Source organism: Salmo trutta, chromosome 10 (assembly GCF_901001165.1).
Source record: "Salmo trutta chromosome 10, fSalTru1.1, whole genome shotgun sequence".
NCBI classification, from domain to species: domain Eukaryota; kingdom Metazoa; phylum Chordata; class Actinopteri; order Salmoniformes; family Salmonidae; genus Salmo; species Salmo trutta.
Window position 1 is genome coordinate 33,458,724 of NC_042966.1, and position 26,961 is coordinate 33,485,684.

Genomic DNA, 26,961 nt, shown 5'->3' on the forward strand with positions numbered 1-26,961 from the left:
TGAATCCAGGCTGTATCACAACTGGATTGTGATTGGAAGTACCATAGGGTGGCGCACAATTGGTCCAGCGTCGTCCGGGTTTGGCCGGTATAGGCCGTCATTGTAAATAAGAATTTGTTCTTAAATGACTTGCCTAGTTAAATAAAGTGTGATTAAACAAGGTCATTTAGGCATCACTAAAACAGTGCAGACCTGAGTAGGGCTAAAAGCTCAGTGCCATTGCCTCTCAAACACAAGCTTCCAAACCATATTGCCACACTACTTAGAGGAGGACATTTACTCTCATAGATTTATCATGTTGACTTAGGCCAATATCTATATAGCTTTGTCATTTCATGGAAAATTATAGTGAATTATAATACTGTATATTTAATAAAATATGATACATAAATCATTCAGAACATATGTACTATTCATGTCTTGAGTTTTCCTAGTGTGCCTTACAATTCTAAAGGAGAGGTGGTGCACATTACGATCAAAATATTGTAAAGGGGGATCAATGATACACTATAGAAGCTGCCTTTGAAATCTGTTAAGCCTTGGCCGCGGATGAAACCGGACCCTTCACTGGTAATCTAGCGTTTACCACAGAAAGTCTCAAAGTGAAAGGGAATCAGCTGTGGGACCTAGCGACCGACGGTCCACTGAATACTGAAGCACGGGCTTTGGGCTAATGCTGCCTGCTCAATTCTGATGGAGTGTGGCCCTGCCAGCTATCGCTTCTGCATCCAAGTCCCCTTGTTTATTCGTTTCGATTCAACAGCTGGTTTGCTTGAGGACACAGGTTTGTTTCTAGTGCACAAGCTGGCCCCATGACACTACCTTATCTGACTGCCCCAGCATGCATAGCCTTTCATTGAAACACAGTGGGAACCTTTCTGCAGTCGAAACAACCTCTATGTCGGCAATGACGCATCCAATTAAAAGAGGCCTCAATCGGGCTCCATTAAAAACCAATAGACACAGCTGGTTGGTAGAGTTGCCTTTGGGGAAAGCCTCCATTTTTCAGCTCTCCTTTACAATCATTGGCAGGTGCAGGAAGGCAACAGGAGGGCTAGATGGCCAGTGAGAGGCAGGTGGAGGGGCTTTAATCTAAACCAGGACTCCCTGGTGGGTCCTATCCTGAAAGCCAGGACGGGCTTACACTTGTAGGGCCCAGGTTGGATCATTCCAACACAGAGCAGGGGACTGCGCCAGAGGCAATTTCAGAAAGCCATTGAAAGATAGCATGTGTAGAAGAGTTCGAAGGAGGAAGAAAGAGAATGCAGAAAGTAGAGAGAGGGAGGATGAAAGAGAGTGGAGGTACAAGAGTAAGACCGTGGCGGGGGGGTTAAAGAGTAAGACAGTGGCGGGGGGGTTAAAGAGTAAGACAGTGAGGGGGTTCAAGAGTAAGACCGTGGCGGGGGTTAAAGAGTAAGACAGTGAGGGGGTACAAGAGTAAGACCGTGGCGGGGGGGTTAAAGAGTAAGACCGTGGCGGGGGGGTTAAAGAGTAAGACAGTGAGGGGGTTCAAGAGTAAGACCGTGGCGGGGGGGTTAAAGAGTAAGACAGTGAGGGGGTTCAAGAGTAAGACAGTGAGGGGGTTAAAGAGTAAGACAGTGAGGGGGTAAAAGAGTAAGACAGTGAGGGGGTAAAAGAGTAAGACAGTGAGGGGGATTTTAAGGATTTTAGATTTGGGTCAAAAAATACAAAAATCACCAGGAATTCAGCTAACAATGGCTTTCATTTAGGAAATCTATTCAAGCATTCCCACTAAATTGTTTTTATTTTAAAATATAATCCATTTTTAGGCTTAGTTGTCATCAATTTGCAGTGTACAAATTATTATTATTATTTTCCGTCCCCCCTACCATTTGTTCCGTCAAAAATGGGCCTGCGGCTGAATCTAGTTGCCTACCCCAGGAGTAGAGTCTAGTAATCTTCAGAGAGGTCGTGGCGGTACGAAGGGCTTTCCTTTGACTTTATTTTGCTCAGGCAGTCTGTCGGTCATGGGTGGGTGGGTGCTCTCGGGGCCTGGCTATAAAAATAAAAGCTCTGGCTTCCAGTTGACACATTAGGTTTGGAGTTTGTTTTCCATTATTACAGTGTTTGGAGGCAGAGGAGACAGTTTCTCAAAAGGAATCTGGTGTTTGGAACGTTAGGCCTTTTCTGGGAAAAGTGGCACAAAGAGGATTTGGGAGCATTTGTGAAATGTTCCCTAGAAATTTACTTAAAAATATGTTTTTTTATTAAAGGTCCAATGGAACTGTTTTTATCTCAATATCAAATCATTCCTGGGTAACATTTCTATTATAATTTAAAACAAAGTAACAAAAATAGCTCTTAGCAAAGAGCAATTTTCTCAAGCAAGAACCTTGTTAGGACTGTCTGGCAGTGGTCTGAGTGGGGAAGGGAAAAAATAAAACTAGCTGTTATTGGCAGAGAGGTTTGGAAATCTTTATTATGGTCTATTAACCAATTTACCGCCTGGTAAATGTCACCAGGCAGGCCACAGCTCCATGCCACCAAAACAGGCTGAAATTTCAGGCAGTTTTTAAACAGCTTTTACTCTAAAGGGTTATTTATCAGCATTTTCACAGTATTATTTCAACCTCAGTGTGGAAGCGTATATAAAAACACAGGACAATCACATTTTTGACTGCACTGGGACTTTAAGATGTTTTCTCAGTTTTATATCATATTGTACAACAGCTGATAAAACCAACACTGTAAAAGTGTGACAACATTTGATCAGTGTTATTTCCTGATAGTTGCTGGTTAAAAATACAATCTACACAGGACCTTTTAATCAGCAGGTTTGCATGGGAGGGCGTTTCTGCTTTCCATGGTGACATCACCAGGCGGTAAATTCCCTCAGACTACTCCCGGACAGTCCAAGCAAAATTCTTGCTTGAGAAATAGTTTTTTGCTAAAAATATATTTTTGCCAATTGTCATGGAAATCAATTACATAAAGGTACTTCATTGTTACACAGAAATTATTTGATATATAAACGTCTGCATTGAGGGTTTGAGGAGCGTTTCTCACTGCTATTTGTTTGAACTCTAATCAAGGTGTGAATTCACCAGTTATTTTTTACCCCATTCTTGTGATATCCAATTGGTAGTTACGACCTTGTCTCATCTCTGCAACTTCCCAACGGGTTCGAGAGAGGCATCCTCCAAAACATGACCCACCAAGCTGCGCTGTTCCTTAACACACTGCTCACTTAACCCGGAAGTCAGCTGTACCAACGTGTCTGAGGAAACATTGTACGACTGATGACCGAAATCAGCTTGCAGTTACCTAGCCCACCACAAGGAGTCCCTAGAGCATGATAAGCAAAGGAAAGCCCCGCTGGCCAGACCCTCTCCTAACCCGGATGTTGCTGGGCCAATTGTGCACCGCCAAGTGGGGCTCCTAGTCACGGCCAGCTGTGACACAGCCTGGAATCGAACCCCAGACTGTAGACCACAGTTCTTTCAGTTCCCTTACACTTGGGTTCCTACATGCCCCGTTGGTTTTGATGAGCAGTATTTTTTGGGAGTGCATAATGACTATATTGTCATAATGAATGACCTAAAACATCAGCAGAGGAATCAATATGCCAATTACCTGAGGTGGTTAAGCAAAAGTTGGAGTCATTCATCAGACTACACTGCCGGTAGAGAGCGGGCTGTCAGCTGCAAAAGAAGAAAGGACAGCACATGGGATATGCAAAAGCTATCGGCCTCCACCACGAACTGACGGGACGGGTCAGGATGAACCAAGATGGGAGCTGTGGTGAAGTGGTATTTGAGATACCGGAACGCCCGGTCAGCAGCTGGGGACCATGTGAACGGAACCTTGGGAGAGATGAGTGCAGACAAGGGGGAAGCCAGGGTGCTGTAGCCCCGGATAAGGCGGTGATAAAAGTTGGCGAATCCCAGGAAACGCTGCAGCTGTACTCTGGACGTAGGCTGGGGCCAATCCACCACCGCTCTCACCTTCCCGGGATCCATCTGTATGGTCCCTGCAGCGATGATCTAATCCATAAAGGGGATGGTGGAGCGGTGGAATTTGTACTTCTCTGCTTTACAAAATCTGGTGCTCCAGGAGGTGCTGGAGAACCTGTCGGAATTGGAGCATGTGATCTTGGGTGGAGCGGGAGAAGACGAGGATGTCATCGAGGTAGACAAAGACGAACTGGTTCAACATGTCGCGGAGAACATCATTGACCAGAGCCTGGAACACAGCAGGGGCGTTGATAAGGCCGAAGAGCATGACCAGGTACTCGTAGTGCCTGCTGGCAGTGTTGAAGGCACTCTTCTACTTGTCCCCTTCCAGTATCCACACCAGGTGGTAGGCATTCCGTAGGTCCAGCTTGGAGAACATGGTGGCTCCCTGGAGTGGCTCAAAGGCCGAGGAGATGAGAGGTAGCAAGTAGCAGTTCTTCATTGTGATGTCGTTGAGACCCCAGTATTCGATGCACAGGCACAGGGTTTTGTCCTTCTCCACAAAGAAGAATCCTGCACCGGGCGGGGGAGGCAGAAGGATGGGTGAACCCTAGAGAATCCTCAATGTAGGTCTCCATAGCCTTGGTCGCCGGACCCGACAGAGAGTACAGTAGTCCCCTGAGCGGAATGGTGCCTGGGAGAAGGTCAATCCCGCAGTCATAAGGTCGGTACGGCGGCAGCCAAGTGGCCTGGGCCTTACTGAACACCGTACTGGTACTCTGCTGGAATGGCAGAGAAGTCCGGGGCAACTTCCGAGTCCCCAGGAAGACACCTCGGGCAGGCTGCGCTGACTTCAGGCAATGGGCGTGGCAGAGCGGTCAATGAGGGGATTGTGTCGCTGGAGCCAGGAGAATCCCAATACCACGGGAACCTGAGGAGACTTAATGAGCAGGAACTAGATCATATCGCTGTGGTTCCCTGACACATGTAGATTGATGGGGGTGGTATTGTGGATGACCTGGCCTATAGAGCGCCCGTCCAGTGCTCTAACATCCATGGGAATGGAGAGGGGCTGAGTGAGGATATCCAGCTCGGTAGCCAGGGTAGCATCCATAAATCTGTCCCAGAGTCAATGAGTACCCGGAGAGATTTTTACTGGTTCCCCCACAGCAACATGGCATGAAAAGGGATGTGAGTAAGGGGAGAGGAAAGGTTCTCCGTATGGCCCACCAGAGTACTCGTTCCTACCGGTGAGCTTGGTCTTTTAGTGGACAGGTGGAGATGAAATGACCAGTAGTCCAGCAATATAGGATGCTCTTAGTGTGAAGCCTGTATAGCCGTTCAGCTGGAGACAGCCAAGCTCTGCCTAGTTATAGAGCTCGGGAAGAGGTCAATCGGCAGTCTTTGGAGGCTCTCGGGGAACTCGGGTAGCCTTGGGTTCTCTCGGCAATGGAGCCGGTGGGGACTTCCGGGATACCTCGGAGGTGAGGTGGAATCGAATCCCCTCTCCTTCCTTCGTTCCCGTAGTCACCCATCGATCCGAATGGTCAAGGCGATGAATGAGTCAAGATCCGTCGGTAGTTCCCGGGCTACAAACTTGTCCTTTACATCCTCTGATACTCTGTGTAGGAACATGTCGAACAGCGCTTCCGGGTTCCAAGCACTCTCCGCTGCCAACGTGTGGAAATCCACTGTGTAGCCTGCCACACTACGGGAGTCTTGACGTAGCTGGAGCAGCTTGCGAACAACAGAGAATCAAACACCTTCCGAACCTCCTCCACGAACTCCTACAGACTGATGCAGATGGCGGATTGTTGCTCCCACACCGCCATGGCCCAGGCGAGTGCACTCCTGGACATCAACGTTATGATGTACACTATCCTCGAGCGGGCTGAGGGGAACGAAGAAGGGTGCAGCTCGAAAATGAGGGAGCACTGGGAGAGAAAAGCCCGGCAGGTTCCGGAATCTCCAGCATAGCGCTCCGGAGGAGGTAAGCGGGGTTCTCGGGACACTGTGGTAGGCTGGGAGATCACCATTGTGGTAGACTGCCTAACAGACAACCGACGGAGTTGCTCCAGCAATGTGTTAAACGCTCGGTCATGGCATTTGGCTAAGGTCTGGAACCCTTCCATAAGACAATGGTGGCTCCTTGGGAGGAGAGAGCGTTGTGGAGCTGGTCCGAGTGTGCTGGGTCAGTCATGGCCAGTTCGTACTATCAGGTTTCAGGTATGACATAGATGCAGACAGTGTCGAATAAACAAAAATGTATTTCTAATACAGGGGCAGGCAAACGACAGGTCAAAGGCAGGCAGGGGTCAATAATACAGAGAGGGTGCAAAGGGTCCAGAACGGCAGGCAGTCTCAGGGTCAGGGCAGGCAGGGGTCAATAATCCTGTGAGGTGGGGCAAGGTATAGAACGGCAGGCTCAGGGTCAGGGCAGGCAGAACGGTCAAAACCAGGAAGGACTAAAAAACAGGAGCAAGAAACAGACAGGAGCAGGGGAACAAATGCTGGTAGGTTTCACAAACAAAATAAACTGGCAACAGACAGAGAACACAGGTATAAATACACAGGGGATAATGGGGAAATTGGACGACACCTGGAGGTGGGTGGAGACAAGCACAAAGACAGGTGAACAGATCAGGGTGTGACAAAAAGAGGCACAAGCTACAACAGCACATCAACGTGTTTAGAAAGAATCAGTGAACTTTGCTGAAAGTTGCTGAAATAATTCAATGTTACTGTAATAATACTGCAACTTAAAAGCATAGGATACAGGCTGGCTAAGGTCTTACAAAGTTGAACATCCTCATTGAAATGATGTCACTTGGTGGCTTATGGAGAGAAAGTGTTTTTCTTATCCTTGCCAGTTGGAAGAAATGGTACGCCAACCCAGCGATGTGATTAATGTTTTACACAAGAGATGTTACTAAACTCAACCATGAAGAGCCTTTTATTCCTGTCTGCACAAATTCCACAATTCACAACCTCACATTTTTTTTACGAATATCCAATAAGCATCTGACTTGGGAAAGCTTCCACTTCGACGTTTCGGCCCCCAAGCTCTAACACGATTCAGTCATTGATAAATTGTGTTTGTAAAATTTAACACGAAAGAAATCCCAAGAAAGTCTGAAAATTCCTCAGGCCATCAGAAAAGATGCAGAGATTCTAAACTTTTGAGAAATATATGGATCTGACTTGAGGTCCAAAACGGCCACTGAAACAATTAAAGTACATGAGAAGCTTTTTAGCCAACTGGGGATAATTGCCAAGGTACAGCCATTTCTCTCTCAGGCTGATACAGAGAGACTCATCCATGCTTTTACTACAAGCAGGCTTGACTACTGTAACACTCTCCTGTCTGGTCTACCCAAGAAAGCCATTGGTCAACTGCAAAACATACAGAATGCTGCAGCACGGGTACTGACCAAGACCAGACAGACAGCACACATTACACCGGTTTTAAAGTCTCTGGACTGGCTGCCTGTGAGTTTAGAAATCATTTTAAGATTCTTCAATTGGTATTTAAATCCATCCATGATTGTGCACCCCAATACATGGTCAAACATGCTTTTAAGGTAATTTATGTACCCAGTAGGTCCCACAGAACCTCTGGCACTGGCCTTTTAACTATCCCAAAGACTAGGACCAAGATGCATGAAGAGGCAGCCTTTAGTGATTATGCACCCAGCCTCTGGAATAGCCTGCCAGAGAACCTGAGGGGGGGGGGGGGGGGCAAAACTGTGGACATATTCAAAAGAGATCTTAAAACACACCTTTTTAGCTTTGCTTTTACTTTAGAAGTTTAGTTTTTATTGTTATTATTTTGTTTTTATCCTCTTATGTTTGTTGTGTAGTAAATATTATTTTCATTATTGTATTTGTTTATTCCTGTTAAGCACATTGTGTTGCATTCCATGTCTGAAATGTGCTGTAAAAATAAAAGCTTGATTTGATGAGGACCTTTTGCCCCAAAATTAAGTTCATAAGAAACTCCCCGCAAGGGACATCAATCAATGCTAAAGCCAGCATGACAGGATATGGGTCATTCTATAAACTAGGGCACCAGTGAGGATTTCCTACACTTGACAACTTATTACAGCTGTTGATAAGTCATTGATAATAAAATCTGCCAAAAATGGTCATGTCATTACATTAAGATATAAGGGATCATAGCTATATTCAATCAAATTCACAAGTTGATTTAAAACCCATTTAACCCTTTATCATCAATTTGTAAGTCGCTCTGGATAAGAGCGTCTGCTAAATGACTTAAATGTGAATGTAAAATCATGGTTAACGTCTTGGCAGATCTGTATTAACAAAAGTGTGTGAAATTAAACCGTGTAAGTTGTTATATGGTAGTGTAAGTTGCTATATCATGTATTAAGCACTAATCTGTTAAATTAGACACTGAACTTGAACCTTGTAAGAATCCTGGATCTGTCAGACCGTTTTTTGTATAGAGTTCTCAGAAATGCAGTGTAACATCATGTCTCCTTATGTTACAGGGTGAAAACAATTTATGGACACACAAATCCAAAATAATGTATGCATTGCAAAATCGAATGCTTGAACCGGAAGACTCAGCCTTGCCTTGACACTTAAAACCTAAATTGATACTGTCATTAATGTGGTGCTTCAATAATTATGCATAATACTTGTTGATGTGCATTTGGTGTCCAGCTGATTAGTTATACCCTGATATCATCGTCTGATCCAGGAAGGAATTTCACCCGAATGACAGTCAAGTGACAAACAGTTGTTGTGATAGAACATCTGATGCAACAAATGCTGGAAAAAAAGGTGTTTGCGAGGAATGTCCAGAATATGTTGGTGTCCTTATGCGTTACTCTGGTGAAGACAGTAGTACCTGGACCCTGGACCCAATATCCCTAGCAAATTGATGCTGATCATCTGTAGTTTTCTGCTTGATTTACAGCAGGGTCTCGTTAGATTTAACAGAGAAAGCATCAAGGTAATGAGTTTATGTTTTCATATGTTTTTGTTCCTCAGATAGGACAGAGTCTATTGTGCACAATTGTGTAAAATAGACTATTGCACAACACCCAACCCAATTCCTATTGATTATTCTGGATAGAATGACAAATTACATAGCTTAGTGGTCTTATTCAAAACAGGATCTGGTAATGACATAACATGACAAATACATTTTGTTTTCCATGTCAAACTTGCAATTTTAAACAATACAAGTGGCTTGAAGTAGCCTACTTGAATTTCAAGCTCAGAAATTCAAGTACTTGAATAGGCCTACCTTGAAAATATAACATTTCCTCAATTTGGTGCTTGAAAATTTATTATAAATTGGCTACAAAAATTACAAGTCCTTCTGCTCCCTTATAAATATCCGTGATTTCATTTTTGAATCTGTTTTTGTGACAGATGTGGCCACTTTCGTTTGTTTGCCGCAGCTTCAATTGAAGGGTGTTGTGCTACTCTGTTGCAGTAAATCCACGTGTGGTTATTATTAGGATGACAACATCTAATGCTGGCTTCAACTTGGCTTTCCATACAAATCCTTCCATTAAAAAAGGAACCTGGTGCTTGGTCACTTTCTCATTATAAAAACAGTGATGGTGAGATTCCTGGCTTTATTATGTGTGCCTGCGTCAGCCACATGGGGTACAGAAAAATCTCCATGCATCCAATCTATTTAGTCACCATGTCCACATTATTGTTACATATTTCATTTTATATCAATGCATTGGCAAGGCCTACAAAATGTATTATTCTTGAAGTGGTAATGGACTACTTTTTTTGGACAGTTGTTGCATGCTTTTTGGGGGGGTGGGGGGGTGGGCTCTATATTAGGCCCTACATATACACAATTATATAAATTATACTGTTGTATAACACTGAGGTCCTTGACAATTACAATTAAGTGCTTGAATGTGACTAGCCAATGTCTGTATGAACCCTGCTTATAGGATGTTGTTGTATAGGTGGAATTATGGGCCAGTTTGCATGTATTCACTTTAATTCCTCTAAGTACACATGTGGAACTGCATGAAAATCCTTTTCATTTCAAACCATTTGAAATGTTGATCCCAATGTCACACATTGGCTCCATTATTTATAGAAAGACCCATATCTTTTAAAGAGACGTGGCTTTGGGAGCTTTTGAAGCGGCGACAAATTGAATACCGTGGCCAGACCACTGTGCACTTTCGTCACCACCAGATCAGAGCACCTTTCAGAAATTAAGAGCCAGACGTCCAAAAAACCCTGATGCTGAAAAACTGTAAAGGATGTCTTGTCTCATGGAGCTAGAGCCAGATCTACTGACGCAAGAGCCGGTGTTCCCCTCCCTCTGTTCTGAGTCGGTGTTCCCCTCCCTCTGTTCTGAGCCGGTGTTCCCCTCCCTCTGTTCTGAGCCGGTGTTCCCCTCCCTCTGTTCTGAGCCGGTGTTCCCCTCCCTCTGTTCTGAGTCGGTGTTCCCCTCCCTCTGTTCTGAGTCGGTGTTCCCCTCCCTCTGTTCTGAGTCGGTGTTCCCCTCCCTCTGTTCTGAGTCGGTGTTCCCCTCCCTCTGTTCTGAGCCGGTGTTCCCCTCCCTCTGTTCTGAGCCGGTGTTCCCCTCCCTCTGTTCTGAGCCGGTGTTCCCCTCCCTCTGTTCTGAGTCGGTGTTCCCCTCCCTCTGTTCTGAGTCGGTGTTCCCCTCCCTCTGTTCTGAGTCGGTGTTCCCCTCCCTCTGTTCTGAGCCGGTGTTCCCCTCCCTCTGTTCTGAGCCGGTGTTCCCCTCCCTCTGTTCTGAGTCGGTGTTCCCCTCCCTCTGTTCTGAGTCGGTGTTCCCCTCCCTCTGTTCTGAGCCGGTGTTCCCCTCCCTCTGTTCTGAGCCGGTGTTCCCCTCCCTCTGTTCTGAGCCGGTGTTCCCCTCCCTCTGTTCTGAGCCGGTGTTCCCCTCCCTCTGTTCTGAGCCGGTGTTCCCCTCCCTCTGTTCTGAGCCGGTGTTCCCCTCCCTCTGTTCTGAGCCGGTGTTCCCTCCCTCTGTTCTGAGCCGGTGTTCCCCTCCCTCTGTTCTGAGCCGGTGTTCCCCTCCCTCTGTTCTGAGCCGGTGTTCCCCTCCCTCTGTTCTGAGCCGGTGTTCCCCTCCCTCTGTTCTGAGCCGGTGTTCCCCTCCCTCTGTTCTGAGTCGGTGTTCCCCTCCCTCTGTTCTGTACATCTAGCTACAACAGCTGCTCAACCCATTGATTGCCTAATTTTTCATGTTTATTGATCACCTGCATGCTGGCATTAATTATAAGCACTTAAACTTAGGCCTTGTTGTGCAGGTACAGTTTAAGCATATATTACTAATTCAACCATCATATGGGGTTTCTGCAATCAACAAAGACTATCATAAAAAAAGGGGTAAAGTTTAGTTACCCTGTTATTTTTATCGGATTATTTTTTTATCTGATTATTTTCTCGATCCCAAAAGGCTTATCAGAACATGACAATTGGGCTCGTTTGAAACCTCAGCCATGCGATGATGCCGTAGTGTTACTTCATCCTAACAACTGCAGATGCAAGAGTGGAAAAAGACAAACTGAAAACAGGAAGGTAAATATTTGCCTCTAGACATCAAAATTCCAGAGTGGGGAAATCTAGTCCGATAGGGAAGCAGCTTTGAATTTCATGCTCTTTAAATTACACTTCCTGTGATGTCTCCTCACTGACCTCGACGGAAGAGAATCGCCATTATAATAGCACACAACAGCCACAATGGCGCACTTATAGGGGTAGAATGAAAAGGGCCAATTCTCCATTCCAGCGGTTGGTGATCCGGATAATTGCCATGAAATAGGTGGACGACGAACGCTTTTGGAAGTCTAGCAGAGTGGGGTCAGCCTGTCCTGTTGTGGAGGAGCCAGACATATTGAGAAATCTCATAGGCTGACCTGAGGCCAGTGAGTGTCCTCCCTCCCCAACTTCATTACCATGGCAATCACTTTCTGCTGTACTGGCTTCATATGGCTATTTGATCCTGATTGGATACTGGATTGGATTCTGATCTCTTTTTTGCAAAGCCTCCCTGACACTTCATATTTACAAAATAGACATCTTCATGAAGCCAAAGTGGAAGAGGACTTGGCTGTGTAACAACGACAATTTCTGTAAAGCGTGAATATTCCAAATCTACAAGCGGACAACAACAACACTAGGTGAACAATTTGCATAAAGGAAAGAGGACAACAAGAGTATTTCAGGATTCTACCTGTTTAACGTAGTCTTAAACTTGAAGAGAATCTTAACATTAAAGTTTCATACCAATATGAAAGGTTCCTGCGTCCTATTGGCAGAAAATTATGGGGGGAAGGAAATCACATTAATAACAAAAAATAAAAAACATACATTTGGTTTGCACATCACAAGAGCACTTCACTTTATGGTGCATGTTTTCATATTATGTGCAAATAACTGTGGTGAGCCTTTAAGTACATTTGGCAACTCCCTTCTAATGCACACCAATTCAAATGCCTCCCTGTGTTGTTAATGACAATACAGAGTCCTTCAGGACTATAGCGTGTTGCACTGATGTTTCCCACAGTCTTCCCAGACAGCCATTTAGTCCCTGTACATGGGTTCGTCCTTCTTAATGAGATTTGACACCCACCCTCCCCCACAAGCCAAGTCATAGAATAACTTCCCATATGGGGGGGAGGGGGGAGGGTTAGGGAGATTCCAAGGGCCTGTGACTGACGAGCCCTGAACAATTATTAGAACGTTAGGTTAATAATTTAATAGTGATTTTTTTTACCTAGCATCATTAATATATTTTATTTATAATGTACTAATAAAACTAACGGTTTATTTTTCTTTTATTGTTTTTTGCAAAAAGTAAACATCCAGAGAGCAGCTGTATAAAAATCTCACTAGACACAAAGGCAGCCAATATCAGAGCCTTAAAGGAAGAGATGCAGGCTCTTAGATATGGATGGGAGTCTCTCCTGTCTGAGGCAACACTGATTGCTACGCAAATGGATGTTGCACCTCAATTTAGCAAGGAACACAGCCGCCAGAGGAAAGGAAGAGATTCCATGATGAGACCTCTGAAGAGGAGACAGCTCAGGACAGTGCAGCAGCGGTGTTTGGGAACACAGAGGAAAAGGAAGAGATTCCATGATGAGACCTCTCAAGAGGAGACAGCTCAGGACAGTGCAGCAGCGGTGTTTGGGAACACAGAGGAAAAGGAAGAGATTCCATGATGAGACCTCTGAAGAGGAGACAGCTCAGGACAGTGCAGCAGCGGTGTTTGGGAACACAGAGGAAAAGGAAGAGATTCCATGATGAGACCTCTCAAGAGGAGACAGCTCAGGACAGTGCAGCAGCGGTGTTTCAGAGCACAGTGTTTTTACTGCTATGGACAACATCATAAGTGACTTGGACACTAGGTTCCACTCCACTACAAAAAAAAAATTGAAGAATTTTCTGCTGTTCTGAAAGTTGGGCAGATTAGTGAGGATAAAGTCCCTTCTGTGTGCCAACCACTGATCATGAAGTATTCCAGAGATCTTACACCTGAGTTTAAAATGAAGTAAGACACCTGAACACTGTATATGCTGCCACTTTCCCCCCAACTTGTCCAGTCTTGGTCTCCTGAATGCAAATTGTAAGATGAAGCTGCAAAGCATTTTTGTAGAAGTGTGCATTGCTTTACGTATATTTTGCACAACGCCTGTGACTGTTGCTGGTGGCAAGAGAGCTTCCAGTAAGCTAAAACTGATTAAAAAAACGGTTTGAGGTCCACTATATCCCAGGACAGGCTTTGCAGTCTTGCCATGCTGTCCATTGAGAGTCAGTTAGCTAGAACGCTGGACTTCAAAGACTTGATCAGTGACTTTGCTAGGAAGAAGGCTCGACACTGTGCTCTTGGTAAGTAAGGCTGAGCAAGGGCCAGTGATAACTGTTAAATGGCATGGCTATGGATATTGGATCACTACACACATGATGGCCACAGGCTGAGAACAAGACTGAGAACAAGATATATCTCAAAGTAATGGCTGGATTGCCATAACGTTTGTTGTGCACAATCAAGACCCCAAGTGGAAGAAACCTGTTGATTTGGTGACCACTTGACCTTTCCTCTAGCGCCACCATCAGGCCTTTTCATTTCCATGTTGTTTTCCATTTTCTATTTCCACTTTTACAGCGGCTTATTTTCTAGTTGGCATGTATACTTAGTTCAAACACCTGCTGCTGATTTGATTCTTTTATTTGTTATATCATTCTATAGATGATAATGTTCATTTATTTTAATCGAAGAGGTCAATGTATATTTAAGTTATATTTATTTTAAGTTATTCATTAATGTTAGGAGATTTTCCATTCAATAATTTTGCCATTAAAATTACATTTAGACTGTAAAAGATGGCCTTTAGCACATTTCTTATAGAGGGTATCAGTCTTGCATCAAATAGTGAATTCCACTGTATGCAGAATGTTGTATGCATGTCTGCAGTGTTATATTTTCACAGCTCACTGTCAGTAAATATCGTACAGTAAATATTGGACTACAAGAGAGTTGCAAGCCTGCAAAGGTAGAGTTATTTAAAGCTTTGAATGGGTCGATTGGGTTCTGGAGGTGTGTGGTTACAGCAATTGCGCAGTGTTGGTGTGGCCTGTGGTGGTGGGGCCCAAAGTGATATCTTTCATGGGGCCCAAAATCCCTGGCGGCCCCCTGCCTGTGGCTCACAATAGTTATTATATGACTCAGAGACTATTAAATGACCATGTCCTTTCAGTGCATCCAATGTACAAAACGTGGAAAATAAAAACTATTCGCAGTGTTTCTTCCTGCTGCCTAGACTGTTAGTAACTGAATAGTAATTGTATTGACTGTTTCATGGAAAACATTTCAGTCTTTGTAAAAAGGTCAGGTCATAATAACCTCAGCAAAATTAAGAAAAACACATGGAACATCTTGTTTCCACATTTCATGATCTATAATCACTCACTTTAATTGGCGTAAATAGGTTGCTTTCTGAAGTTCATAAGTACTTGAGAGAGAACCTGTGAGAAAATCCCTTTCACAAATGAACATGTTTAACTGGAAAGAAAATGGACTGCATAATGAAAAGACAGCTCCACCAACAGGCCAAACTGTAGAATGAAAAGACAGCTCCACCAACAGGCCAAACTGTAGAATGAAAAGACAGCTCCACCAACAGGCCACACTGTAGAATGAAAAGACAGCTCCACCAACAGGCCAAACTGTAGAATGAAAAGACAGCTCCACCAACAGGCCACACTGTAGAATGAAAAGACAGCTCCACCAACAGGCCAAACTGTAGAATGAAAAGACAGCTCCACCAACAAGCCAAACTGTAGAATAAAAAGACCGCTCCACCAACAAGCCAAACTGTAGAATAAAAACAGCTTCACCAACAGGACAAACTGTAGAATAAAAAGACAGCTCCACCTACAGGCCAAACTGTATAAATAAAACAGGTCCACCAACAGGCCAAACTGTATAAATAAAACAGCTCCACCTACAGGCCAAACTGTACAAATAAAACTGCTCCACCAACAGGCCAAATCTGTATAAATAAAACAGCTCCACCTACAGGCCAAAGTGTACAAATAAAACAGCTCCACCAACAGGCCAAACTGTATAAATAAAACAGCTCCACCTACAGGCCAAACTGTACAAATAAAACAGCTCCACCTACAGGCCAAACTGTATAAATAAAACAGCTCCACCTACAGGCCAAACTGTATAAATAAAACAGCTCCACCTACAGGCCAAACTGTATAAATAAAACAGGTCCACCAACAGGCCAAACTGAAAACAGGTCCACCAACAAGCCAAACTGTAGAATAAAAACAGGTTCTCTAAGAATACCGTTTTCTCCATCTTCACAATGAGAATTATGAATTCTACTCAATAACGGTTTCAGACAAATTGCCACACAGATAGGGAGATTTGGCTATTTTGAAAAAGCTCATCACTTCAGGGTTTTCAAGAGATGCTGACATAATTACTTTAGGTACTGCTCCTAGACCTCAGGTACTCAAGTACTATTTGAGAAGGTCCGGACACACAAATTTCCTAGGTGGCAAAGGTCCAGATGGACATTGTAATTTATCTACACATTTTGCATAGGGCAGATAATTGATTTGCAGTTACAAAGCTGATCTCTTTCAATTCTACATATTTATCCATGTCTTCTGTGTGTTCATATGATACCAGGGGTCGAAGCCTGACCAAGTTTTTTTTCTAGTCGGGACCCATATTGACTCCATTCTGGATCCGGATCCAGACCGCGGTCCACCAGTTCAGTATGGGGGTCACGCACGCCTCCAACTCAATCATCAAGTTTGCAGATGACACAACAGTAGTAGGCCTGATTACCAACCATGACGGCAGCCTACAGGGAGGAAGTGAAGGCCCTGGGAGTGTGGAGCCAGGAAAATAACCTCTCACTCAATGTCGACAAAACAAAGGAGCTGATCGTGGACTTCAGGAAACAGCAGAGAGAATATGCCCCTATCCACATCGATGAGACTGCAGTGGAGCAGGTGGAAAGCTTCAAGTTCCTCGGCGTACAAAACACTGACGATCTGAAATGGTCCACCCACACAGGAGACTGAAGAAATTTGTTTTGGCACCTAAAATCCTCACAAGCCTTTACAGATGCACATTTGAGAGCACTTTGTCGGGCTGTATCACCGCCTGGTAAGTCAACTGCACCGCCCGCAGGGCTCTCCAGAGGGTGGTGCAGTTTGCCCAACGCATCACCGGGGGCAAACTACCTGCCCTCCAGGACACCTACAGCACCCAATGTCACAGGAAGGCCAAAAAATCATCAAGGACAACAACCACCCAAGCCACTGCCTGTTCACCCTGCTATCATCCAGAAGGTGAGGTCAGCACAGGTGCATCAAAGCTGGGACCGAAAGACTGAAAAACAGCTTCTATCTCAAGGCCATCAGACTGTTAAACAGCCATCACTAGGCGGCTTCCACCCGGTTACGTAACCCTGCACCTTAGAGGCTGCTGCCCTATATACATAGACTTGAAATCACTAGTCACTTTAATAATGTTTACATATTTTTGCTTTACTCATCTCATGTGTATATACTGTATTATATTCTACTGTATTTAGTCTATGCCACTCTGACATTGCTCATCCTGATATTTATATATTCCATAATTCCATTATTTTACTTTTAGGTTTGTGTGTATTGTGTGCATTCTTAGATTTTTCTTCACTGTTGGCGCTAGAAACACAATTTCGCTACACCCTCAATAACATCTGCTAAACATCTGTATGTGACCAATAACATTTGATTTGATTTGATGGACATCCTGAGTACAAACTAGAATCCAACAGTTGTCCTTCTCAGACTCACTGGGGTCATGTATCTGCAAGCAAATAAAATCAGTTGGAGATCTTATTGAGCTCACGCACAGACGGCCAGATGGTGATTAAAGCGTAATGCAACACTGAGGGAAGTTAAACTATCCTCAGACCTATGGTGCTGACTGCTGAGATTCCTAAACCAGCCAAGAGCACTATAGGAAAATGAAGAAGTACCACAGTGATGTCAAAGTTGACACTTCAGTGGCACAGTGAAAAACTTCATGCTGCATAGATGAGGAAGCCACCACTAGTCCTGGATCATCAATACCTTGGACTGGAGCTCCATGGAAATGCCTTGCCAAGCCTGAGCATGTAGCGAGATGGGAAGGAGGCAGAGGACAGGGGTGAGGAGGAGGAGAGGGGGAGGAGGCAGAGGAGAGAAGAAGGAGAGGGGAGTAGGCAGAGGAGAGGGAGGAGGAGAGGGGGAGGAGGAGAGCGGGAGTAGGCAGAGGAGAGGGGAGAGGGGGAGGAGGCAGAGGAGAGTAGAAGGAGAGCAGGAGGAGATGAAGGAGAGGAGTGAAGAGGAGGAGAAGGAGGAGAGGAAAATGAGAGGGAGGAGGAGGCGGAGGAGAGAGGGAGGAGGCGGAGGAGAGGGGTGAGGAGGCGGAGAGGGGGAGGAGGCAGAGAGGGGGAGGAGGCAGAGGAGAGGAGGAGGAGGAAGAGGCAGAGGAGGAGGAGGAAGAGGCAGAGGAGAGGAGGAGGCAGAGGAGAGGAGGAGGAGGAGGCAGAGGAGAAGGGTGAGGAGGAGGAGAGGGGGAGGAGGCAGAGGAGAGAAAAAGGAGAGGGGAAGGAGTTGGAGGCGGAGGCAGAGGAGAGGGGTGAGGAGGAGAAGGCAGAGGAGAGGAGAAGGAGAAGGGGAGGAGGAGGAGAGGGGTGAGGAGGAGAAGGCAGAGGAGAGGAAAATGAGAGGGAGGAGGAGGAGGAGGAGAGGGGGAGGATGTGGAGTAGAAGAAGAGAGGGAGGAGGCAGAGGAGAAGGGTGAGGAGGAGGAGAGGGGGAGAAGATGGGTGAGGAGAAGGAGAGGTGGGGAGGCAGCAGAGGAGAGGGGGAGGAGGCAGAGGAGAGGAGGAGGAGGCAGCAGAGGAGAAGAAGGCAGAGGGGGAGGAGGCAGAGGAGAGGGGTGAGGAGGAGGAGAGGGGGAGGAGGCACTGGAGAGAAGGAGAGGAGGTGGAGGCAGAGGAGAGGGGTGAGGAGGAGGAGAGGGGGAGAAGGCAGAGGAGAAGGAGAAGGGGAGGAGGTGGAGGCGGAGGAGGAGGAGGAGGGGAGGGGAGTGAGTTAGGGCAGTCAACATTCTAATTATCTCTATAACGTTGGTCAATAAAGATCGTCTGAGGGAACTTTGTGACGTCCCAGCAGCCTACGTTGGCAAAGGTCGGAATCACATACGGCACATTTGCATGCATCTAAAAAGGTTCCCTAGTCAGCAGTTCTGCAAGTTTGAAAGATTTCTCAAATATTACGATGGCAGAGAAATGGTTACCTGTGTCAAGAAAAGAAACACCAGATCCCTTTGGAGAAGATCTGGGCTTAGAAGACCTGGGAAGAGAGGAGTGAAGAGATATTTTTTCAGTCAAGAAACCTTCAGTAAGCACCTTAACTCATTTGGCAAAATGACAGGCAAAGAACATGGGACAGTGATGGGTCTTGGTCCCCAAAATACAATTTTAGGGTCAAAAAACAAGTGTTAATTATTATGCAAATTAATTCAACATGAGCCAATTATCTGCTCTAGCAATTACATGTTGCAGAATTTGCAAATGGTGTGGCAAACTTAAAGGTCAGTCCATTAAAGAAAAAAAAGAAAAAGAAAAGCTGACATTGATAACATGCAAGAAATAACGAAATGTGCCACTTTAACTCCAGAGTGAATTTTAGACCTTGGGGATATCTATGAATAATTAAATTCTCAAGCAGGACAGAAATTTCCTCGGTTTGATATCTCCCCATCAAATCATCTTAGGTATTTACACTTCATATCGTTTTGTGACATCAATCTAGACTTGGCGATAACCTTATTGAATTTTAGGGGCTAGAAATGCTGTAAGCAGGACGATTGCCAATGCTGTTGCAAATCCCAAAAGGTCACTCTCTATTGGATATTGGATTAGAATGGTCTGGATATAAGATGGAAAGTCATCTCCCCCTTGTTGACAGAGACATCAGAATCTCGATAAGCAAACAGTAATACGTAAATTGACTAAATTTAACAAGATTAACCATCTGGAACCGTCAAAGTGTATCTGTCCAACAAAGATATGGATGCTGTGGCAAAAGAGATTGAGGAGATGTGTTGTGGAATTGCTCCACTGCAAGAGATCAACAATATTGGCTATTTCTGTGCACGTTCATTTCACCAGCTTTGATGGTTATCGGAGAGCTAGCAAATATTTTGGACAATCAAGTTCATTTAGAATTGTTTTTCTAGAATGGGGAAATGTTTTTCATGATCAGTGAATAGGGACTATCTCAAAGTGTGTTAGTGGTTAATCAAGCCCTTCACTAGCATGATTACACCAAGCTCTTTAAAAACACACCTCAACATTGACGGCGGCACACATGTATTGTTTGTGTACGAATAACTGACATTGTTAATTTAACAAATCTCTGACAATGACACTGATATCTATTCTAAATTCAATTAATTGAGAATAGATCTGGGGGTATAGGTCTCTGAGGGCACTAGTTTAAAGCCTGCAATGACAGGTGTACTGAGGAGTGGTTGCTAAGAAACGCTCACTTCAAGCCTTGAGCATCAACACTACCACCTTGGAGGAAAATGAATACAGGTGAGGGATTATTCTACTACAAAGACTCGGTCATGATGCCTAACACAATGCAAACTAATTAGTTTAGGGAGTCTCAACAACACTGCCAACAGTATTGAGAATAACTAAATGAATGTTGTTAGATATGTTGTGTTGCCAGCAGATTATATTAAGGAGTTAAATCAACCTACAGCGGGAGTAACGGTCTTCAGCTCCCTACTTTCACAGACTATTGAAAATAACTGTCATTATAAATCACACGGTGACCTTGGTGAGCAGTCACAAGCTTGCTGCATAAGAAATTATTTATTTGATTTCAGCCACAAAGCCCCATGATGGCACTCAGAACAAAGGAGACTTCAGGAGCTGATTGAATGAACACCAAGTGTCTTGTTAGCGTTACAGAAAAATGTCATTTTATGCAAATTCAGGGAGCCAGCAGTGAAAGTGCAGAGTTGGCATTAAAGCTTGTCAGACCATGCAGACAGCTGACATACGAATTGATTAGAGCTGCATGACCATTTTGAAGTCTGAACACTGTGGATCATCACTTCACTTAAACAAATAGATCTACTGAGATTTTCATGCAACCTTCTAACCAAAGATGTGAAAGTGGACATGGAATCAGAACATCTACAGTACCAGTTAAAAATGTGGACACCTACTCATTCCAGGGTTGTTCTTTATTTGTACTATTTTCTACATTGTAGAATAATAGTTACGACATCAAAACTATGAAATAACACATGGAATCATGTAGTAACCAAAATGTCATGTAGTAATCATGTAGTAACCAAAAAATATATATTTTATGTTTGAGATTCTTCAAAGTAGTCACCTTTTGCTTTGATGACAGCTTTACACGTGTGTTATTTCATAGTTTTGATGTCTTCACTATTATTCTACAATGTAGAAATAAAGAAAAACCCTTTAAGTGAGTAGATGTGTCCAAACTTTTGACTGGTACTGTATGCATGTCTTAGAGTGTCTTTAACTCCAGGAAATAGAAAAGGGCAGCTAATGATTCTGTTTACAAACATCATTATGTACGAACTGTACAAAAGGTTAGCGTTTGAAGTAATTCCAAAGTGTCAACTCCCATCTACATGCATTTACCATTGAGAATAATAAGGAATTCAATAATTCAATACTTATTTTAATTTCACAAATTTCTCACAGGAAAAATGCATATCAGCAAAAAACAAGCCCTTCAATACCATTTAAAGTCTATATAAACCCAAATTACATTATTGAATTACAGTCACCCTACAAAAAGTCTGTATAGTGCATTTAACAGATTGTTAGAACTCAGCCGAGAAGGAAGTAGTAGGGGATGATTATAAAACAATCCTTTATTTGATCAGCCAGAAATATCACAGAAGCAATTTCTTTCCTCGATCAACAGTGAGTTGAAGGTCACCTATCTTAGAAGGGAAAAAACTGTCTGCCTCCAAACACACCTCTCCTGCTTCAAGGGACCAGCAAGAGGTCTTAACACACTGACAAAATGACATGTCAGGTTGCGACAGTACTCCCATCTACAACGTGCTTTACTAAAAGTGCTGAAAAAAACATTTTAAAAAAAGGCACCTTTTCATATCTTGAAGGACAAATGGCAAAGAAAAGTCATACGTTTCCATATTTTCACTCCACGGATAAAGAGGGCCTAAAATGGGCACAAAATAAATATATATCAATGCACATTTTATATGTCATTTGCACTTCATGTCAAACACACAGGCAAGGTGTGGTCTGGGAGACAATATGCAGTACAACAATAAAAGCGAAGAGAAGGCTAAGGCACAGAGAAAAGCGATTTGACGCCAAATGAAGGTTATGTCCCTGAGGGCATAGGGACCTCTCAACACTTCATAATGGCGGTCTGCTGTTTCCACATGTTGGCGGGTCTGGGGACGGGCTAACGGGCTGGAGAGCTCTAGGGAAAGAGGTTGAGAGCAGGAAGATATTCAGTCACTGAATGTGCCTGAATTGCTTTGGAAGTTCTGCATCCTCAAGCTTCAAAGGACACCCATCATTTGTTGTCATATCAGTGTAAAGTATGGCCTGAACTCAGTTTCAGTTGTTTAGACAGTCAATAAGGCACACAAATGGGCCTGTCATCAAATGAATTGTAATATTTTGGGGAAATTACAATGACGCTATATCTTCAACAGAAACTTAAATAAAAAAACGATGCAATAAGTGCCTATTCAAATCAACCACAGTTAAAGATGCACTACGCAGAAATCGCTCCGCTATTTCCTGGTTGCCAAAATTGTAATATTTCGCATAATTTCAGTTTATGACAAAACAAGCAAGTACAGTGTAGAGCATTATTGTACCATCTAAGCCACTGAAATATCTTTTCCATAAATTGCGGCGGCAGGTAGCCTAGTGGTTAGAGCGTTGGACGAATAACTGAAAGGTTGCAAGATCAAATCCCTGAGCTGACAAGGTAAAAATCTGTTGTTCTCCCCTGAACAAGGCAGTTAACCCACTGTTCTCCAGTAGGCCGTCATTGTAAATAAGAATTTGTTCTTAACTGACTTGTCTAGTTAAATAAAGGTAAAACAAATACAAATATTGTGTTTTCAGCTGTTTGAAGCAGGTGTAGAAAACCTAAAGTAAAAGATGCACAAACTAAATGTAAGAACAGGAAGCAATTAAAATAGCGCACATAGAACTACTGCGTCTTAGACTTGCTTTCAATGAGAACGAAAGATATATAAAACACACACTTTAATGTGGTCGTGTCGCTCAAAAATTTACATATTGCAGCTTTAATGACAGCCTTACATTTTCTTTCCAGAAATGAATTAGGCCTAATATTTGGTTAAACTACACCAATAACATACAATTAATTGAATGTTTCTGTTTGGGTGTTAAACCCTCCAACACATCTGGTGTCACGCCCTGATCTGTTTCACTTGGCTTTGTGCTTGTTTCCACCCCCCTCCAGGTGTCATCCATCTTCCTCATTGTCCCTGTGTATTTATACCTGTGTTTTCTGTCTGTCTATTGCCAGGTCATCTTGTTTGTTCAAGCCTACCAGCGGTTTGTCTCAGCTCCTGGTTTTCCCTAGTCGCTCTTTTTCTCGTCCTCCTGATTTTTTTGCCTGTCCTGACCCTGTACCCGCCTGCCTGACCACTGCCTTTCTCTGAGCCTGCCTGCCGTCCTGTACCTTTGCTCCACCCCTGGATTATCGACCCCTGGCTGACCGGAGCCTGCCTGCCTGCCGTCCTGTACCTTGGCCTCTGCTCTGGATTATCGACTCCTGCCTGCCCCTGTGGTTACAATAAACATTGTTACTTCACACAGTCTGCACTTGGGTCTTAACTTGATTCCTGATAATTTGGTACATGTTACTCGCAAAAAATCCCCTTCAGCCTAATTCAAGCCGTATGTACCTATAAACTGAATAAACCTCGACAACTAACTGCAACAATTTCATTTCAGTAAAAACAAATGCTCACTTCTCCAGGGCCTAGTTTGTCAATTGCAAAACAATACATTGAGAAGCACATCTGAAAATTGCAAACCAATATGTTTACCCAAGTACATTGTGCACAAGCACACAAGCTACGCATTGGCAACATGGTGCGTCACACAAGTACACCGTGGTTAATGTACAGTAAAGAAAATGGGACACCGTTGAAAAGTTCAATAAGCAATTTGTCTGAAAGAGAGAAGAGTAATGGGATGCCATAACAGTGACTCCAAGGCGTAACGGAACCTGCTTGTTCATGTGACACAGGCTCTCTTTGTGAAGATTTTCACCATCACTGCTCTGGGAGGGGAGACAAAGCCTTTCATATTTAAACATCCCCTCTTCACCACAAATCACTTGAATTTTGAAATATTCATCAGGGTAGCTTCTGTCCACAAAAGCCCTTATCAAGGTGTAATAGCGCTGAGTGATTAGTGCTTTCTGAGGTCAGTTCCATGGATCATTTTTTTAAGCATGTAATGCAATATGAAATAATGACGTTACAATGATTTTGGAGCTTTTTAATGGGAATTCTTCAATTGCCAAAACATTGAAAATATTCCATTGGGTCTCTGATCAGGTCCACATTGGGTAGGCATCAATAGAAAAATAGGAAATGACTATGAAATAATAAAAGATATATGTCATCTCTGATCAGGCAGTAGCAGTCAGCCAGCTAGGCCATCTAACATTATGTGCTCCCCATACTGTACTGTCTTTAGTCATCCTATTTAGCTAGCTTTACTTAGTATGCTGCAGAGTTGTCTGACAAAATCATTTTACTACTTCTTGAAAGTACATAAGGCATACTTTCACGAACTGTCTTTGTCACTCTCGTTGTGCACATTCCTCTCTCATGTTGTCTATGCAGTCTATATGTATCTAACCTAACGTAGCAGACGTAAAAGTGTATCCGTCCAGAGATCTGTATACTGTATATTGATGAGAGGCTCACGTCTCCCCCTAACGATGGAAGTCATTGCCCCAAATGCGGGAAGGCAGGCGACAAACATAGGTCCAAAATAAGCCCATAGAAACGCATTGGGCTTAGTTTGGACAGATTTTGTCGAGAGTGAAAGCTCTCGCGTTGTCTCTTCCTCTCTGATCCGTCTAAACTGGGGGGGAAATGGTGCAATGGATTATGGTCATTGTAGTTAATTACCACATTTCTGCACTAAACTAGGTTGAATATTTGCTTAATGAAAACTACATCTCCCTTCAGCCCAGCATCCCACATAGTTCTTCACTGGATTTCTTTCATGAATGATTTCATTTCTCTCTAGAGAAATGGCGCTTTGGGCTCACAAAAAAATGTACTAAATGAAATTCAAGTAATTTAACTAACGTCAGTCAATTAGTTGTTTAATAACTGAAAAAAATATATACAATTTTGGTTAATCTCTCAGCACTAAGGTGTAAGGAAAGGAGTCTTCAGCCACAGCCCAGGTGGCATTTTTGCAGGTGGATAAGGATATCACAGACGGGCTAGTGCAGTCTTTCTGGTGACCTCACTTCGGAATAAGAACCCAGTAGGGGGTTACTTAGCTTTCCTTTTACACCACCTAGAAACATCATTAAAACACCAACAAAGTACATCATTATATATCAAATGTCAAAAAGCAGCTCACATTTGAGGCCTATGATAACCTTGCAGTTAATTGCGACGAGGCAGCAGTGCAGCAACCCTAGCCCCTGCCTGGACTTCCACAGCACAACAAATATCACGTAAACCATCAGTCTCCTCCTAATCAACACCATCTCACACTCTGTAGGGGTATATTACCCAAACTGATGACTACCTGTCCAGTGCAGACATCCAGACGATTCATTTAGACACCAGAAAAGACCATTCTCACCCCCATGTCCCCCAAGGCATGCCTCTTACAAGAGCATGGGCAAATTATTTTTGAACAAAGAGATCGTTGTTCTGCATTTCAATGAGTGAGCAGACACTGAGGAAGGAGAGGAGGCAGGGACGGCAGAGGAGGCTTGATAAATGTTTAGACGGGTCCAGAGTGTTATATCCCTGGCGTGGCATGCCTGGCGAGTACAGCCAAATGAATCAGCGCCTGTTGTTGCTAGTGGTCCTCAAGGAGGTCCTCTAGGCTACTTCACTCAACATACATCAGGAAACAGAAGCAGGCTGAAAGTGACAGCCCTGATGCTGCAAATCAATTGGTGGTTAACCTTAAATACACCTTAAATAACTACAAATCAGCCATCATCCCAAACAGTAATTCTTTCAGGTTACACATCCTAGTGATGGCCATGTACGTTAGTTAGAGTCATACAATCCCAATTATTCTCAAAGTGAGTAGTTTAGCTTTGGCTGTGATAATGTGCACTCAAATCGAGCTTCTAGGGCTGTTTTCACATTGACGATAGCAAAAGGACATTTGAGAGGTTCTCAAGAGGTATAGATTGAAGAGACAACACTGTTGAGTAAACTTGCAAAATGATCACATCTTGATCTCCACCTCTGGAGTTCGCGCCCCGACAGTTCCCCCCCAGCAGATCTCTAGAAACAGAATTGTCTCATTGAACTCACTCCTACAGTATAAATTGTAATAGCAGATCAATGTTTTTTTAAATACCTGAAATGTACAGATATTTTCCTTATATTTGAGACTGGATTTATTGAGCTTACATGAAATTGCAGTAACAGTTGGTTACATTGTGAAATTGTGGCAGTAGCTGCCGCCTGCCAGATGCACTGAGGCTTGTAAAACTATTAAAGTCCATTCCTTACATACACTTAGGTTGGAGTCATTCAAACTTGTTTTTCAACCACGCCAGAAATGTATTTTTAACAAACTATAGTTTTGGCAAGTCGGTTAAAACATCTACCTTGTGCATGACACAAGTAATTTTTCCAACAATTGTTTACAGACAGATTATTTCACTTATATTTCACCGTATCACAATTCCAGTGGGTCAGAAGTTAACATACACTAAGTTGAGTGTGCCTTTAAACAGCTTGGAAAATTCCAGAAAATTATGTCATGGCTTTAGAAGCTTCTGATAGGCTAATTGACATCATTTGAGTCAATTGGAGGTGTACCTGTGGATGTATTTCAAGGCCTACCTTCAAATTCAGTGCCTCTTTGCTTGACATCATGGGAAAATCAAAAGAAAATCAGCCGAGACCTCAGAAAAAGAATTGTAGACCTCCACAAGTCTGGTTCATCCAGGGGAGCATTTTCCAAACGCTTGAAAGGTACCACGTTCATCTGTACAAATAATAGTACACAAGTATAAACACCATGGGACCACGCAGCCGTCATACCGCTCAGGAAGGAGACGCATTCTGTCTCCTAGAGATGAACGTACTTTGGTGCGAAAAGGGCAAATCAATCCCAGAACAACAGCAAAGGACCTTGTGAAGATGCTGGAGGAAACAGGTACAAAAGGTATCTATATCCACAGTA

At 43.7% G+C, this 26,961-nt stretch overlaps 1 pseudogene; it reads right to left on the bottom strand.

The window, feature by feature from the left end:
* The window catches only part of LOC115201587 (DNA primase large subunit-like), a 104,165-nt pseudogene that overhangs the window by 44,975 nt on the left and 32,229 nt on the right, over positions 1 to 26,961 (bottom strand).